We start from the raw sequence: 19,491 nt of genomic DNA, 5'->3' as shown, positions 1-19,491 counted from the left end.
ATTCCCTACAGCAAATCCACATCATCTGCACATACAATCCATAACATTGATGTTATGAAGATAGGAAGAGGAACATACATTTCTTTTTTTCTTCTTTTGGCATTTAAATGGGATCAGTGAGGGCCCAGCTTTTCCTTGTCAAAGCTTCAGAAAGCTGCTAATGGCAAATTTCCCAGGAGGCAGAAATGGAAGAAGCAGTTTTTCCAGGTTGTTTTTCACAAAGTTCACAACGTGGGCTGGGAACACTATGTATCAGTTAGGCATCCCTGTAATATTATATTCTGCAGAGATTGGCTACTGGCTTCACACCTCCATGGTCATGCACAGATACAACATGGGGTAGCTTGAAGAACATACATATATATCTTCCTCTGCATTTTAGGTATGAACTTATCAACACTATGGTGTCTTTTCAGCTCATATTTTAAAATACTTAAGAAGCAGAATGTATGTGTGACACATTCAGTGCCAGAAGTGATAAACTAGTTTATTTCACTAGGACAGTATAAAAGAAGCTGGAAACTTATTAAAAAGTCTGGAAAATTACATTATTGTAGGGACTTAAAGTCTATTTTATCCCCTACTAAAGAGAATATGAAATTGCAACATAAAAGTTTCTATATCTTTCAACTCTGACCAGACAAACTTCTTTACCAGTTTGTTGTTGTTTTGTTTTTTAAGGAAAAAAAAAATCACACGTGGGGCTTTTCTTTCTTATCCATGAAGTTTCAGTAGGAGACAGCAACTTCTAAACATTTTGCTGAGATTGGCTGCATTTCCCTGGATGCCTTGCTTCTCTTTACTATGCTTGCATTGTTTTGTTATACAAGCAACTGCTGTGGCATTAGACTTCTTTGATTTTTCTTATTTCAAATTCTTGAAAAGACCAGAAATTTGGGATCAAACTTGAAAGACAGAATGAAAAATTTAATTGCTTTCACAGTATTTCACAGAAGAATCAGGTCTTTTGCACCATGTTTTTTGGTGGTGTCATTAAATGTCTGGCAAATAATTCAGTTTAAAAGTTAATGAAAACTGAAATGTTTTAAGGAAAAACAGTTGCTGGTAGGCAAACAATAATACAGCATTTCCTGACTTTTAAGCCTTTGGCCTTCAAAGAGACGGTATGCTTTGCTACTGCCACATGGATATACCCTTTAGATGGTCCCTAAAGCAAATGTCTTATGAATAACAGCATAGTATCAAAGATGCATAGGAATGGGTGGTATAATGCTCAGCTGGGCTGAGGTGAATGGGATGAAGTTCAACAAGGCCAAGTGCCAGGTCCTGCACTTTGGCTACAATAACCCTATGCAACACTACAGGCTTGGGGCAGACTGACTAGATGGCTGTGAAGAGGAAAGAGACCTAGGGGTGTTGACCAATGCTCAGCTGAACATGAGCTGACAGTGTGCTCAGGTGGTCAAGAGGGCCAACAGCATCCTGGCCTGCATTAGAAATAGCAGGACCAACAGGAGCAGGGAGGTAATCATCTCCCTGTACTCAGCACTGGTGAGGCTGCAGCTTGAGTATTGTGTCCAGTTCTGGGTCCCTCACTACAAGAAAGACATAGAAGCCCTGGAATGTGCCCAGAGAAGGGCAATGAAACTGGTGAGGGTGAGCACAGGTCTTATGAGGAGCAGCTGGGATTTTTTTAGTCTGGAGAAGAGGAGGCTCAGGGGAGATCTCATTGCACTCTACAATTTCCTGAAGGGAGGTTGTGATGAGGAGAGGCTTAGCTTCTTCTCTCAGGAAACAAACAGGACCCAAGGAAATGGCCACAAGTTACATCAGTGGAGAACTTATTCTCTCAGAGAATGGTCAGTGACTGGAATGGTCTGCCCAGGGTGGTAGTGGAGTTGCTGTCCCTGGCAGTGTTCAGGATGTGTCTGGATGAGGTACTATGAGATATAATTTAGTAGCTTAGTGGGTAGTAATGGTGATAGAAGGACGGCTGGACTAGATGATCCTGTAGGTTCTTTCCAACCCTGTGATTCTATGATTCTAGATGTGCTACTAAGGGGCATGAGTTAGTGGGCAACATTGATAGTAATTGACAGTTGGACTAGATAATCTTGGAGGTTACTTTTCCAACCTCAGTGATTCTATATTAGTCTCACTTCATGTTTTACTGTGCAGCTTTCCCTTTTCTCTCTGCAGTGTGTTCCACAGTACCTGCCCAAGTGAGTTAGCCTTTGATGTGCAGATGAACTGGCCTTCAGGTGTTCATTCACATTATGCACATATCTATCTTAAGTCTATATGTCCCATATCTCTATATATCTGTATCTAAATCCTCTATTTCATTTATCCATTTGAACTTTTCTTTAGGAACCCTACTTCAGTTTTACTGATGAGTTTGCTCAGATCAGGGTGATGTGTACTAGACAGACAGAAATTTGGCCAGACTGCAGAGCTGAACATATTATGAGCTGTAGGTTGGACTAGAAACCTCCTGAGGTCCCTTCCATTTGGAATTATTCTCTAGTCCTATGATTGGAAAGAACAGAAAGGCAGGGCATGGAAAGGAAAGGGTAAGATCCATTTAGACCTAGAAAAAGTGTGTCCTCATTTCAAGGTGCTGCTTTATAATCTTTGCCCTCTAAAAGAAAAAGTGTAGAAGTGGTAGGTAAGTACACAGGACAGTCTCCTTGCAAAATAAGTAACAGCCCCGAACACTTCAGTACTGAGGAAGTCCCTGAAGCACAGGGAAACCCAGCAACAATCCTCACACTGGAAAAGAGGAAATGGGTAGAAGTAAAATCCATCTATGGCTTTGCACTCCTGAAAGGCACAAATAATCATTACAAAAATATTTCTTCATCATACATTTACACATCAGGACTTTGAAGATGTCAGATCTGCCTGTCCCATAAAAGAAATTGTAAAGGTTTCAAAATGTAATTTATAAAATATTGTTTTATCTTGATCTTAGAGTCATCCCAGAACTAAACTGTTCCAGTTTTATCTTAATTTCTCCCACTCTCAGACTTGTAGGAAGCCTATCATGAATCGGGAGCAGTAGTTCTACCAAGTACAGTGTATCAGTGTGCCTGGGAGAGATAGATGTAGAGTCTTACTGTATCAGATTTTCTGGATACATAGCTTCCTGTGAATTTAGCCATTTAAAGTAAATGAGGGGATGAATGAATAAGTTGAATCTTAGAGGAAAATGTTCCCTATTATTAGCAGATCTGCTGTCCCCTTAGTGATGTAGCAGAGGACATGCTATATCCTGTTTGAAAAAAAGTTTTCTACAGCCTAGTCTCAGTTGCATAAGACAGGCTTCACCTTTTTCCACTCGTCAGCCATATAATGCTAAGAACAAGATAGTTGGTAAGTCACCTGGGTATTTATAGCTATTTTCTCAAAGAGAAGCACTATTGCTAAACTCCACTAGTAAACAATAATTTATTACAATTATTAGAGAAATAGCATACTGATTTCATTTATATTGTGTCTTTGATCCTAAAGCTAGTTTACTATGTGACTTCCAACTGGGGGAAAATAAAGAAATAAATAAAGGCATTCATGTTTTATGGCCTTTTCCTTTAGAGAGTAGTTCCCTTTTAGACTGAAGATTACTTAGTAAATATAGTATTTTTTTTCTGTGAAAAGATGTTTAAATTAAGCAGAGGTTTCTTACTTCTGGGTGACATGGCAGTACAATTAAACTGGTCAGATGTCTCAGTTGCATGGTCCATGTGTTAGTTTGGCCAGAAATAAATGGAGGAGATGCCACCCTGACAACATTCGCTTGTCTGAACCAGAGCACCACAGCTACAGAAGGGCACTGAACTGAGCCAACCTCACAATGTTTGGTAATCTTGATGCAAAGAAAAGTTCCAAAATTCTCTCTTTAAATCAGCTTTATATCTCTTTCAGCCTGAAGAAAGGCAGGAGGTATATACTGTAGGCTAGCATCTGACTCTTACATATATTAAATGTCCTTTAGTTTGAATATTTATCCGGACCTTGTCCACAGCAGTACAGATTCCTGGCTCTAGAAATAATTTAAACAAACTTATGATTAATCCTGCAATGTGGTGCTGGACTGGAAGCCAAATATGGAGAAGGAAGAAATTTAAATTTAATTGAATAGATATTCTAATCATTTTCAAATGAGTGAGATCCAATACTGGTTTTAAATATTAATATTAATCTTCCTAGCAGTGTGTGCAAGGGTGTTACACCCCTTATCTGCATACAGAAATATGTTTTTGTTTGCCAGTTCTTCTATTACTTCGGCATCTGTAATAACAAGTAATGCCCTCTCAAATTACACTTTCTGCTACTAGTAAACTATGACGTAACTGCTGTCACTGAAACCTGGTGGGATGGTTTTCACAAGTAGAGTAAGGCTATCGCTATTTACAAAGCTGCTCAGGCTGCATGGGACTATAAGCAATCTGATCAAGCTGTAGTTAGACTGAATGACCTTTAAGGGTCCCTTCAAACTCAAACAATTCTGTGATTCTATGACATATTCATAAGAAATGTATGGCCTTACTATTCTTTTCCAGATCAGGCTGAATGCTACATCTGAATTAAAGCAATCTTCAGTTTTAAGAAGCTTTTGAATGCCTTGAAGGTGGATGGATTTATCAATCCAGAGCTGGAACAAAACTAATTGTGAACCTTAAAAGAGAGATTATGTTTCCAAAACATGAGAACAAGTATGACCTTACTATAAAACTATGTGCTTTAGCCTCTGGGTAAAAGTGGTGCACGAGAGGTTTATTTATGTTTAGGTGTGTAAATAAACAGTCAGGGTTTGGACACTCTTCTAATATTTCAAATGGAGTCTGCCAGCAGTCTTTTATTTCTGTTATGGCTTCAGGACATTAAGACCACAGAAACACAGCTAAATTTGATGTTACAAATGCTGAAGTATTCATGGCACCTCTTGCTTTCACATCTAGGGGCTTCAATTCAGTTGAACATATGCCTTATTTGAAAGTAGGGATAGCAGCAGTCTGGCATGCCACCCTCTGACTAAACTGTTTCTCTATGTTAAGGTAGCAGAATCAGATCCTTTGTTTAGATTCATCTGATGATTAAACAAGGATAACCCTATATTGATCATCACTAACTTGAAAATTATACTGAAATCATTTATACAAACATAATATGTGGGGGTTTTTTAAGCTATAGGAATAAAACTATCTTGCTCATAGAGTGCTACACAGTAGATTTTACAAAGGTAAAATACTCCTGAAAGAATGTGAGCCGTAAAGACTCAATTATCAGAAGATTGTATCTTTTGCACATGTAATTTTTTTTCAAATCTCTAGACTTCCTGAAGTATTTTTTTTCCTGAAGTATTACTTAGAAAACCTTAAAACAATAACAATAAAATTCCCCGGATTATTGTGACACCAGAAATGACAATAGCCAATCACTGAACACTGTTGTTTTCATGCCTTCTGTTATCAATTGATTTTTAAACACAAGAACAAAATTAATAGTCTGATGTAGATATCATCTCTGCACTAAGCCTGGAAGCAACTTGTATGATTCAAAGAGCCAGTTCTGGAGAGGCAAACACTGTATTATACCCTTCATAGCACTCTGTTGTAGTAAAGGTTTAGGCAGAGAGCCATATAAATTCTATATTAATCTCCTCAGAAGTTGGATGTGATAACATACAAGCACTCAGATGTTTCAGTAACCATCCTTTTGTATAATACTCTGATAATTTATCAAGGAATTAGGAGTTCTGTGCTTTCTTCAAGCTGAAAATGCTTGAACCCATATCTTTCATATGTTATGGAAGTGCTTAGGCCATGAGGTATTCTGGTTAACTTGTTCTCCACCCTTTCTCTTGAAGTACAGCCAGAAATGCTGCATTGTGGGCCAGGAGGAATACAGCCAAAGAGAAACCTGACTCTAGCTTAAGGTTCAGGCATTTCATTAGGAAAAAAAGAAAACAGGGATGCCAGCACTCTTCCCTAATACGTGTGCAGATTATATAACCATTAAAACAGTCCTAAGAGCAGGGTAAGGGCCATAATGCCCTTTATTATTAAGTATTCACATGAAAAGATAACTGAACATGTACTGTCTTTTTCTGCCCGTAATAGCTCTCTGAAACACAGCTTCAGTAAAGCCCAAGTTCTCTCTCAAGTCTATAGGTAATATTGTTGTAGCGTTTGTTTTGTCTTTTTTCTTTTAAATAACACTTGATTCCTGTTAAGAACTTTTGAACGTTACTAAGTGCTTGGTTGCCGACCAAGTGATCACCTTCTAGCTGTTGCACATTTGGAAGACAGTTTACTTAAGCTATTTATTAAGGAAATACAAGTACGCTCATTTTAATCATTTGCCAACCTTTAGTGTTGCATCATATTTGGTGTTAAATTGAGAAGTAGAGGAAATGTCTGTGGAAAATTTTTAGAGTATAGTTAGCTGAGTAACCACAGATTTACACAGTGCTACATGCTAATTTCTATCTGATACATGCAATCCAAACAAATAAGATAACTTCTACTCTCAAAAAGACATGCTAAGTAAACAAGGAAGATTAAAAATTGAACAGGAAATCATAGTAAAAACGAGCAAGGTGACATATACAACCCCTCCCCCCCACAAAAAAAAACCCACAAAAACAAACACCACCAAAAAACAGCAGAGACTGAATCAGCAAGTCACCTTATGTTTACAGCACGCCACTCAGTGCCCAATGTGCTATATGTAGTTCCATATCTGGATATGTTTTGCATCTTGACATACATACATTCCACAAAATCAATGTTTATATTAAGTGTTCCCTTCCATGCAATTAGACAAGCTATTGATGTTGTACCTTAAGAATAGTGCTTTATAGTGCTGCAGGCCTCACTGACTTGCCTTTTGAAGAGAAACATAAGCCTTATTTGATCAACCAGAATGGATATTTACATAGTCTATATTTTAAATGTTTATGTACATGTACATAGAATCATAGAATTGCTCAGGTCAGAAAAGACATTAAAGATCATCAAGTCCAACCTCAACTTAACCATACTACCTTAACAACTCACCACTAAATCATGTCCCTGAGCACCACATCCAAATGGTTTTTAAATGTCCATATATATATATATGGGAAATTCTTTTTATCATAACTGAATGTCATTCCCACTTAATAGTAAAGAATTTGACTCCCTGAGAATATTGTTCTATAATGGGAGAAATTTAATCCTGCCTGTAGTACAGAATATCTTCTTGGATCTCCTTCAGTTTTGCTGCATATGCAATTACTAATTTGAGATTCAGAAAACAGAAGTAGAGAAGAGGAAGCTCACCAAACAGTATTTTACTTTAGAAACAGGAAAAAAAATAAAATCTCCCTAAGGTATGACATGAAAGACAGTGGAAAATCTTGACCTTTCTGTGGTCAGGATTATGTTTAGACCATACTGTATATGATATGATCTCTTAGTAGGACATCTTTTTAAGGGTCAGCTGCTCACAAAGGGGGTTAACGCTTAATGGCATGTACAAAATGGGCACCATAAAACCTCAGTCAACTGGAAACTCTTGTCAGTTGGATGCCTAATTAGATTACTTCAGCTTAATTACATATTGTATTTAATAACAATTTAACAGAGACTAACTAATATACTTTAAATGTCTTGGTCTCAAAATGAAGCTTAGCCCAAAATAGTCTAAGTCTTACGTACCAGTTTAAATATTGCTCAGGCCCCACAAAATATATTATTATTACTGTATTATTCCCAATCTCATTTGTGAAATATGATGCCAACTATTTATTTCAATTTCTGAACGAATAGTGAATAGTTGTTAAGCGTGCTATGATGTAAGAATTGCTACAGCATAGCATATTACATCATAACAGCTCAGAATAATGATGGCTGATGTGTTAACTATTTTGCCACCTGTGCAGTAAAAGCAGGGGAGAACATGCTTAACATAACCTGAAAATCACCACCTTCCTGCTGACACGTGGTTTGACATTGAGTTCAGTAACAGCAGACAAAGGATCTTCTAGACTGTTTTCAAACTGAGCTGAAAAAAAAAGAAAAAAAGAAAAAAAAAAAGATACAAAACAAAGATCCAAATGCACTTAAGACACATAACTAAGTTTTATAAGTTGTTCATTTAAACTGTATGAAAATAGAGTTCTCAGTTCACGCCTGAGCTCTTCCCAGAACACTACTACTTAACTGGAGCAGTCTGAAGGAAAGAAAGCTTATAGCAGCCTACTGATTTGCTCTGTGTTTTGTCAACTTGCACATGTGTAATTATTCACAATAGAAACTCTATTACCTGTGCTGGGTAGAGCAATACTGGACACAGACCTCCACGAAGCACTTTCAGGGATTTTGGCATAAACAGAAGCAACTGAGACAGATGGATCTCTAACCTGTACTTCTGAGATGTCCCTCAGACTATCAGAAAGCAGCAGACAACTGCAGGGAAGAACAGGCCTTTGCAGCTTTCACACAAGGTAGTAGATATGCCTCATACTGAGAAAAGTATGTGCAAATACTTTTTGATATGTTATATTCAATTGACTAATGTTATGCATGCATGAAGAAAGATTTTTCTATTTTCCATTATTTCTATTTAAAATTAAATAAAAACTTACTTTGTGGAAGCATGAATGGTAACAAATTTAATGTAACACAGCACAAGAAAAGGAATCCATCTAATTCTCATGATTAGATGGAACTCTTTAATTTCTCCCCCTTTCCAGTTCTTGTTTGGTTAATTCATTTTCATTCCTTGGAAAACTCCTTATAACATGGCCATGAATCTGATCAGCGTATTTGAGTAACAGGAAATAACGCTAAGAAAAAAACCTGAAAGTGATGGCTTGACTAAAAGGTATTTCTTTACTACCCTTGCCCAGAAATCTTGCCTTCAGTCCATCCTAATTCAATTAGGAGCAGTAGTTGGAATGTTTCAGATTACTGCGATTGCTTCAGCAGAAGGGGAGAAAGATAATACAACTGAAATATGTGAGACTTATCTGAAGTAACTCAGTTACATGTTCTAAAATAACTCTTACCTATTCCACAGTGTAGTGGTGATAGCTATGTTGGACACAGCATTTATAAAGCACCTTTGACCACTTCACCTGAACCTCGATTACTAATCCATCTGGCCCAGGACAACTTCCAACACTCTCAATCTGTCAACAGGTCCAAGCAGCTGCCATCTCCAAAATAAAGTCGGACTTTCAGACAAATATCTTCTTTCCCTTAAGATGTGGAATTGTTATTTTCTTTGCTCCTCCTCTCATAAATTTCACTGTTGTGATGTGGGATCAGTAACTGGTCCTTGACAAGGTGACTGAAGAAGTGGCAGATCCAGTAGCTGATAAACCATTTTAAACAGAGATAAAAGACTCACACTCATGATCTGGGACTCCTGCTTCTAAGGAAATATGGGAATAATTTCTGCCCAAAAGAAGTGGTGAAACATTATACTCAAAATTGCACAAAGGGTACCTAAATCCTACTTTTGACATTTTTCAGAGATTTTAAGATATTTCTTCTTATATGCTTATGGAAACTCCTATGTTCCATTTTCATTGTAATACCGCAGTCACTGGAATTAATATTTATATGTGAGAAGAAGTGATGAAAGGAGTCTGTTTGAGTAAGAATAAGAAACTCCATTGGTTCTATCCAACTTTCTATTCACAACATTTTCATTTTTAACAGAGCCAGAATAATACACCTGGGTTAAAAGCAAGAGCATCCACAGGTATGGGCTAAAGGGTGGTTGTGTGAACACACACCTCCTACAGAACACAGAGGAATTTTCTCTTTGTGAAAGCCTCCAGCACACACATCCTGAGCTGGGGGAAGATTGTTGCAGCATTTATAAAGGGATGAAATATTTCTTCAGTATATCCTGTTGTCTCCCTAAGTTTCTTTTCAGAGCTTATATGATGAAAACATCTTTCTGGGGATTCTTTCTTTCACTACTCCTATTGCCTCAGCCAGATTTTGTAAGGGTTGGCACTAAGCTGAAAGCCATGAAGGGCTATGGCTACATCAGCAGCTCTCAACAATACCAATTGACTTAAGTACAGCTCCCTTTTGATGCTTTCAAACCATTTCTAGGTGTAGAACTACCAATTTATAATATTTATAATATTCCTCAGTCAATACGTCTATGGTACACCATGGAGATGCCCCATTAACACAGTGTCCAGAACAGCATCTACCTTGTGCTTTTAAATCTGCCCATAATATGCTGTTTCAGAGGATAAATGCATCTACATTTAGAAGAAGTAGTTAAACTTGTGCAGGGGCTCAACAGCAAAATTTTAAGATTTTTCGGTAAGCAGAAATCTATTTTCTTCCAGTTGGCTGACATTTTCAACTTGAGGTAAACTGATTTTCCAGTTGCAGAAACGCAAAACAGCAATACCAATAAAACCGATTAAAATATGCTAGAAACATTTTAAATCATTTCCCCTGTACTCCTCAGAAACATCGCAATAGCAGCTAAGTGGTGGTTGGAAGTATAGTTTAATTTGCATTGATTTGTCTGTTGCCTGGGTCACAAGCAATATCATTGATGCCAATGAATGCCAGCAGCCTTTACATGTGGCAGCAGAAATAAAGACATAAAAATAAATGCAGCTATTCCACACCAAAACCATGAACTTTATCATATCAAATATAAACTGTGGATTTTACTTCTGTCAATCAAATGGCATGAGGAGCTGTTGTTAGAGCCAGCTTGACCTAGTTCTCCTTTAATTCAGTTGGAGTTGAAAGTACTGAATACTAATGAGGCCATCTAAAACAGGCCTAAGCACATAGCCTTACAAGAAAAATCTTTGGAAGAAGGAAACAATATATGGAACCAAACATTTACTGCATAAATCAATAACATTTTTACACAATAGATAAAACAGCCTCTAAGAAAATACACTTTCTGGGTTTTTGAGCCATCCTACAGAATTAAATAAACAAGAGTTCAGTTGCTGCATAAGATGCAGAAACTTTAAAAAAGCAACCGTACAAGACATATATGGTATTTCAAGTCACCAAATGTTTTATATTAGTTTGTATGAGGCCTTATTAAGTGTCAGTATGGCAGTTTAATTAATTTTGTGTTATATCAGTTTTTTTTTTTTCATCCCTGGGATGCACTGCTCAGTAAGATCATTTTTTTTTCTTCATGAACTTTCCACTGAAGCAAACACAAAAAAAGCCTTCAAAACTTTCCTGGAAACAATCACTGCTGTTAAAGAGGAATCGATGATATCAGTTATTCCAGACCAAGTCCTTTTTTCACTTCTATTTTTTTAATAGATCTGTTTAGAGAACACACTCCACACAATCTGGATGTTGTGAAGTTACGAAGTTTATCTTTTGTTGTGTTTATCTAACTAGCTATGGATTTAAAAAAAACAGAAAACACTTTTTTTTCCTCTTTCTTTTAAACACGTGAACACTAGCAAAAGGTGGCTTTCCTGTAACAAATCCCATTTCACGATATTAAAAAGAAGAGTTTATTATCCACTGGTTCAGTGAAATTGCTTCAGTTTTGAGATGTGCCAGCATCAGAAAGCTTTTGTTTATGCTTACAGCTCTGGTGACTGCACAGACAGTGTCAAAGAGTGGAAAGTTCATTAATTATTGTGGGAAAATGGAACCAAAGCAGGTGAAAATTTGTCACTGCTATGACAAAATAACTCCTTAAAATAAACCAAACATCTTTCAGTGTTAAATTTTGTGCTGCATTAGCTGTAGTGGAAATTATAGCCCAATTACTGCTTGTTGAAGTATCCCGGAACTTTATTTTCACAGCAGCTAACAGAAAATACAAGAACTAATATCATTATTCATATGGTGTAGAAAAGTTGGCAGGAGTTGTTTCTTTCAGAGCAGAACTGGTTGTTCAGAATTTTGAAGGAGTTTTGTATTCAACAGCATCTTAATGTGTGACCAGCTTTTGAGAATTCAGCAGCACTAGGAGACAGACCTAAAAAATAATCCTACTTTTAATCACAGACCTGTGACTATAGGGGATCCTGAGTGTAATGCTATAATGTGATGGAAAGTACAGCAATAATAGCAGGGTGGCAAAGTCTTTGGCTGCAGCAAATGAGAACAAGCCCAAATGAAGGAGCCAGGGCCACAGAAACAAAGGAAACAAAGCTCCCTTACTTTCTGAAGGCCTCAGGTATGCAAGTTCATCCAATAAGAGGCCCTTACCTCCAGTACCAACACTTAAATGACACCTGGGAAGAGGTGGATCCTGGCTCCACCCGTTCTGGTTACTCAAGTGTACTGAATGCACCTGAGCTCCCCTGGGTTGGCTCTGCCTTTCCACCAGGTGCTCAATCACTGCTTCAGGCTATGACTTAGCATTTCAGTTTCAGTATGAAACTGGCCACCAGAACAGGTTTGTGTGATTACCATACATTCTCCAAAAAAGGGAGTGGTGTGGAAAGATGTATGATGAAGGTAGCCCAAATGGTTTGAGAAAAGGATGAGAGTCAAAATAGCTTTAGCTTAGAAGCTTCCTAGGTGATGGGAATAAAGACTGCAGAAAACCGTACTCAGTCAAGGTATTTAAGCCTCACTAAAAATATGAGTGTAGTCACAGTGGATTCATGACGAATACTTCATAATACCACAAAAGCAAACAATATAAGACCACCTACCATTAGCCTATGGATAGAGCAAATGTACTGGTAGGCATTCACTGTGAAAATATTTTACAGAGAGTGAAAATGTACGGTTTTCCATGGGGGCTATCATTTTCAGAAACTTGCTTCTGTAAAAAGTTCTGGTTCAAGCAAAGGCAGAGGATGCTCTGTAGCTATTTATCCCTTTCTCTGTAGCTGGGGGAATGACTGCACTCCCATGGATTCCGTGTAGGAAAAAAGAGGCCAGGCAGCTAGCAGGAGTCCTCATGTGAGAAAAGCCTTCCCAAGGGAAAAGGGGGCTCACTGAGCTTTCCTAGCATTCTGTGGGTGAGACTGCACCTTGGGACAGTAAAGACAGTTGGATTTCTGTTCCTTCTACATGATGAACAAGTTAAGATGGTGTGAGCAGCTCACAAGGAAAGAAACCCACATCTTCAGGGTCGACAGTGGCCTTATATGGAAGATTTTTGGCATGGGGCCCCTTCAGGCATGGATGGGATTATGATGAGGACACGCTAATGTTTGCTAACCACAACAGAGCTGCCCTGTTTGACACCACACATACTGAAGAGACTGTAAAAATTCCTTGGGGGCTTTATGGAAAATAGATCTCTGTTTTAATTCTGCTCTGTGATTAGTTACTGCTTTTTATTTAGATATTATTTATTACAGCCACTGATTTATCTGTTTTGTGCAGTTTATACACCAGTTTACTTTCTGTTAGCACAGTAATGCCTCAATGCCATGTGACAACACAGGGTTTTATGTACTAATGGTGCCAACAGAAAGCCTGTTGAGAACTTACCGTGGCTCACATTATCAGATTCTTTCCTTCCTAGTATTAGATCCACCGAAACATCTGTAAGCCTGCCCTGCTAAATAAAAGTGCCTGGCTTGGAGAAAAGAATGAAAGCAGCTCTTGTAGAGTCTGTGTTTATAGCATGTCATATGGTAGAGGTTGGTCAGAATATTTTTGAAGTTAAATAGTGCTTAGAGAAGTTCCAAAACAAAAATCAACCCAAGAAAAAATTCCAAATAAAAGATTTCTGGTTTGTAAAAAGTTGTCAGTCCTGCTTCCTTTGAATAAGGTTGCTCTCCTAAAAATGGCTTTGTCTGTGTAGCTTTAACTTAGGGGATTGATTTAAGTTTCTTTTTCAACTGAAACAATTCTGCTCACATTGTGATGCTGTATTATTTCAGAACACCCAATCCTGCTTGGAAAGGATGTATGTTTGCCTTCAACTTGTGGATACACGACAACATACACCTTCTACCTAGGAAAACTCCTGTACTGAAATACGTCTCCATCCAAGAAGACTACCTGAGTATCAACAAGTGTGCCACAGGTCAGTAGTGGCTGTAGAAGACCAAGCATCTTCAAAGAGACTACTTTGAGATCATGCTGCTCCTCAACCCCACCACTAAGCTGAACAACATCCCCGTTTAGCAAGTTTTAGTAAACTGTCTGGGAAGTGGATGTTTCCTGAGAACAGACGTTTTAGGTCTTTCGATCGCTCTCCCATAAATTAATTCCCTCTTTGTTAGGTTGCATGTTATGTTAAGCAGTTCTTTAAACTAGGTTCCCAAGCAGGTTTCTAACTAACCACTAAGTATAGGCCACAGCAGTTGTGTCCCAGTTCCCCAGCCAGACCACAGCTCATGTGGGCTACACTTCTCTACTCTAATGGGGCTCTTGGGAGTTTCCATTGGTCTGAAGAAGAGTTCCTTGTTGTGAATGTGACTGGTTCTACTTCATCCAAGTCTTGTGACACTGTTTTCACTGGTCAAGACCTCAATTTTACTTAAGATACTAAAAAAAATTTCTATCTTCTTTGATTGCAGGAAAAAATTGAAAAAGTGGAGCTCCTGCAAACTGCAGAATCCAGGAGTCACATAAAATACTTTCCACCATGTTATTTTTAAAGTCCTCCTTGTTTAGTATCATTTTCTGTGGGTTGTTGTTTTATTCTCCCCAGGAGAAAATGAAGGTGTGGGAAATAACTCACCTTTTTACTTATTTTTAATTCTTTGAGGATGACAATAGGCGTTTGCCAGGCTATTGACTATAACTAAAATCATTAGAAGTGAAATAAATAACAACTAGTTTCAAAATGGCAGCAGTCACCAAATCCCTCCCAGAAGAAAGTCAGGTTAGCATGCCACGATACAGCTGAACCCAAGACAATGGGAAGGGGACTTCTTCCTCACTGCACTCAGGACAGTGCTAAGGGAAAGGCTGGGGAGAGACCCCTCAGAGGAGGTACAGCCTGCCTGACAGTGTGAGCAGTGTTTGGTGGATCTGAGGAATTTGCAGTGCATGTGTCACATCAACTGTTTTCCTCTAAGCGTTTCAAAAGGAGTACAAGAAGCTTTGCTTTTCCCTCTTATAAGCCCTACAGTCTGAGGATAAATGTCTGATGCTGGACAATACAGGATGTGCATTTCTTGTTTAACCGTTAGCTTCTTGCTTGCGTAATTTTAGATTATATGAGTAATTGTTTTTTTTTTCCTGCTTTCTTTTCTGTCTTTCTTGCATCAGTGGAAATTAAATATCAGAAGTATGGGAATACTGGAGCAAGTGGAAAGAGTGAAAACAGTGGATTTCTTGGAATACATTTTTATGCTACAGGGGTTAGAAGCAAATGAAACTAAATAATGATAAAAGAGAGTGCCTTTATACATACAGATCTGAAGTTACTAATTTTACTGCAAAAGCAATTATTTTTACAATCTCTGGGCAGATGGATGAAGGAACCTGCTTTGGCAGGGGGGGTTGGACTCGATGATCTCTGACGGTTCCTTCCAACCCCTGTGATTCTGTGATTAGGGTCCTATTGCATGATTGGATCCTTTCTATTATTAGTAGTAGTAGTTTTAGTGCTCTCGGTATATTCAGTGCCTTTTTAAGTTGGGCTTCTGTTCCTAAAGAAGTATTGCAACAGAATTACTTCTATTTTCTACACCCAAGGAAGTACTGCTTGTTATTAGCAGGAAAAGATGTGAAGCTCTGAGAAGGGAACTCACTGGTCTGTATTTAACCATACAATTTTGAAAAATACATTTCAACAAGGAGTCATTCACACAGTTTACTAAAGGGAAAAAAAAAAATCGCAAATTAAATAAGGCTTCAAATAAATCATCCTCAGAGATGACATTGGGAATTGTTTCTTTGAGCTCACCCAAGAAAAATTACTTTCAAGTTATTTGAAATGTCAAATTCTTGGATTGCAGGTTAGAGATACCTCTTTAGCAAAAACTTCATCCTCTTCCTCTACTTTTCATTTATTTATTGTGGGGGGGTAAGGGGGGGGGGTAAGGGGGGAGGAATGTAGGAAAATGGAGTTAATGAGTTTAAATTCGTGTTCAGTAAACAAAAGTATTTATTTTTACATAGCTTTAAGAAGTGGTAGCTTTAAGAATTATTCCTGATAATCAATTGCAAATCCTAATGAAAACACTGCTTGTTCAGATAATTATGAACCTAGCATACAGGCTCTTGTTTATTGCTGCCAAAAATGCACAGCTAATGGTGGTGAGTGTGCTAAAGAATAGTATTTTATAGCTGAGAATTTGCCCTATCAAGTAGCATTATTGTTATGTCCTTTTTCTTTTTTTGTTCTTCTCTCTCTTATATTTTTGGGGTCTTTTTTGGAAACAGTTTTTCATTTCAAAATCTCTTCATTTCTAATCCTGTCAGTTAAAAAAGCATTATTTGGAGATTTAACCTTTTAGGATTACAGGAACTTTTTATCTAGCTTTGTTTTGCTAGACATAAAATGAAATTCTCCAGACTATTTGGTTCCTACAATTGTTAGGGCAACCCAAAATAGTTTTTCTGCTTCAACTTTTTATAAAGTAGTCAACAAATCTGTTCACCCTTTTCCAGCATTCCTTTTTATCTGGAAAGTCCGTCTTTGTCTTGATTTTTTGTAGATTTAATAATTTAAACTTTCTGTATCTCTTTCAGCTACTCCAGATTTACATTTACGCTATTAGAAATAAACTCAGGTTGACTCACCTCCTCCAACTTTAGAATCTGCACTGAAATGAACGTTACACAGAAAAATTACATTTTACTTACCCTATCTTCTAATACAATGATAGCAGCAATAAGTATGGCTATAAATGGCAGAGGAACAACCAAGTTCAGTGTTAACAACTTTTTCATTTTGAAAACTAAGGCCATAAGCAACAGTAAAGAATTTACATTATACTTCCTACAGATAACGTTCTTATTTCACAAGCTGTTTGCGCCTGGCAAGATGCCCCACTCACCAGGCCATGAAATTCACACACACTCATTCCTGCTACCACTGAATAACTTGAATGTTGTATTTTGGCTGAGAAGAGTGCCTTTCCAGCTGGACAACAGTCTGTAGCACTTAACATTTACAGGAATATGCTACATAACAATGTTAAAAGAAGAAGCAGCAGCTACTAAAACTTTGGCTCAGTACCCACAATATACAGTAGCTTGCTTCATTTGACATAACACTGTAGAAGAACAAGAACACGCAAGGTAACTTCCCTAATATTTCTGAGCTCTGAGTAGGAAACTACTCAGGATGGAAATGGCTGATACAAAGCTATTACACTTTTGCCTTCTCATACAGCAGTGTGTTTGCTGATCACCCCCAGCAAAGGTACAACCTGGCATCCTAAACTGACACACAGCAATCTTCACTATGTTCATTATTCAAATACTGCCCACCCTCTTTAGAAACCCCTTTGCAAATATATTTTCATCTTTGGCACTAGATGCAGATCGTTGATTTGATGTAAACCTTGCTACAACTCACTGTAGCCTGCAGTACTGCTTATTCTCTTTCCCCTGTCCTATGATTTGTGACATGTCTTGGTCACTTTCCAGTTTTGTCACAGGCTTCCTTTGTGCCAAGTTACTTAATCCGTATAAGTAAATTACTGATTTTATGTTCTTTCCATTTGAAAAACAGACAGATCTCAGCCCTTTCTCTCTATTTTGTATAATACTGGGGCTGCTGCTGCTTTCCAGTTCCAAGAGGGCATCTCAATCTCAGAAATTCTTCTTTTCACCAAATAACAGTGGGGCACCAATTCTTGCTGAGATCCCCATCCTCTGCAGTCAGAACATGCCTCAACTATACTGGAAAGAACTCTATGTACATCTTCTTCCAGTCCTCCCTTGTCCTGGTGTGTTAGAGAACAGCTGGCGGTAGGACTGAACAATGGTTTGCAATGGTGTCACAATTACTGTGACGTTAGAGGCCATATTAAAATTACTGATCCATTGTTTTCATCGTGTTTCTTTAGCATCCAGAGAAAACAGTGTTCTGTGTCCTTCTTCTCAGGCCTCAATATTTTAATCACTGGAATGGACTGCCCAGGGAGGTGGTGGAGTCACCAACCCTGGGGGTGTTCAAGGAAAGACTGAATGTTGTGTTGAGGGACATGGTTTAGTGGGAGCTATTAGTAATAGATGAACGGTTGGACTGGATGATCTTTAAGGTCTTTTCCAACATTGGTGATTCTATGATTCTATGATTCTATGATTCTATGAATCCATTGTCATTTTTCTGTGATATTTTCTTTGGCCTCTTCCTCAAAATACACTCAAAATACTCCCTTCAAACCACAGAAAGCTGTCAAGAAGGGCCACAGAGAAGGAACTTGCCCCACCACTGCAATCAAGCCCCCACAAAATTCTGAGAAACCAAGGTGATGAATGAACAGATTGTTAACTCCAAACCCTTGGTGCACCTGCTTGTGCCTTGTTGCTTGAGTATTTTTTTTCACCTGTAGCACGTGTAACCTAAGTCAAGCTATTTGGTGTGGGGCTCTCATATACAGATGTGATTTGGTGTGATTCTGCAAAGATACCGGCCAGCTGAGAGAGACCTATAAGAAGCCTCTGATCTTTTGTGGAGGCCTGGGCCTGTCTCTTCTGGAAATCAGAGTCCTCTAAGAATCCATCTGTTGCAGAATCTCTGTCACTCTGGGAAGCTCCTGGGCAGGTTGTGGAGTATTTTTTAAAATGCAATTAAGCAAATTACTTCCAGGTTTGTCCTGGATATAAACAATTCCACCAGCCGTGTCCAAAGCAAGCCTTCTGCCTTCTTCTGTAAGATCATTGTGAGAACTCTCTCAGAAATCTCATCCTCAATTTCTTTATTTTTTTTTCTTTTTCCAAATACTACAGAATCACTGCAAAACAGGAGAGTCCTGAGGAGAACAAGTCAAAAAGCAGGCTACACAATCACAAGAGATGAAAAGGAATTTTGGAAATGACCCTATTCACAAATCTGATACCGATCATCTGCAATAACACACAAAGTTCTGAGAAAAAAACCAAGTGTTGGATGAATGTTTAACAACAAAGAGAACAAACTAATTAGTCTGAAAACAGTAGAAACCAAGAAGAAGAATAAAAAAAGGCAAAAAATAGGCAAAAAAAAAAAAAAAAAAAAAAAAAAAAGGAAGTAGAGCTAAAACAATCTCTATTCAAAATTTTATTCCATAACAAGTCTCAAAGGAGCCTCTGGGATTGTGGTCCCTGTATTTTAGTCTGCCACGTGTTCCATGAAAAATTTAGATCTGAAAACTCATGGAGTTCTTGAATGTTCTTTGCAGACTGGCTTTTGTTCTTTCTTCCATGCTTTACCCAACACCTCAGCAGTATGATCATTCCCTTAGAACTTGGAAAACCTGTTGGTTTTTTTTCCACTCCCTTTGTCTAACAGAATTCTGGCTTAGAAATCTCCCCCCAAAAAATTTCTGGAGTGTTTCTTGGGAAATCTTGGGATTATAGGGTCCTCCAAATACTTCTCTGGAAACTGTTTCATTTTGAGTGCAGTAATTAAATACTTGTTAAGCCATTGGTCTACAGG

At 38.0% G+C, this 19,491-nt stretch overlaps 1 long non-coding RNA gene across 1 annotated transcript in view; it reads left to right on the top strand.

Moving 5' to 3' along the window:
* LOC107311128 overlaps positions 1–19,057 on the top strand; it is a 70,332-nt gene extending 51,275 nt beyond the window's left edge. The window contains exons 5-6 of the long non-coding RNA XR_004306654.1: positions 13,826–13,971; positions 18,804–19,057. This is a non-coding gene — a long non-coding RNA (uncharacterized LOC107311128). The remainder of the gene's footprint in view (positions 1–13,825; positions 13,972–18,803) is intronic.
* The last annotated feature ends 434 nt before the right edge of the window (positions 19,058–19,491 follow it).

The sequence above is a fragment of the Coturnix japonica genome, chromosome 3 (genome assembly GCF_001577835.2).
Source record: "Coturnix japonica isolate 7356 chromosome 3, Coturnix japonica 2.1, whole genome shotgun sequence".
NCBI classification, from domain to species: Eukaryota; Metazoa; Chordata; class Aves; order Galliformes; family Phasianidae; genus Coturnix; species Coturnix japonica.
The sequence above is the reverse complement of the archived record's forward strand: the minus strand, read 5'-3'. Positions and strand labels throughout refer to the sequence as shown.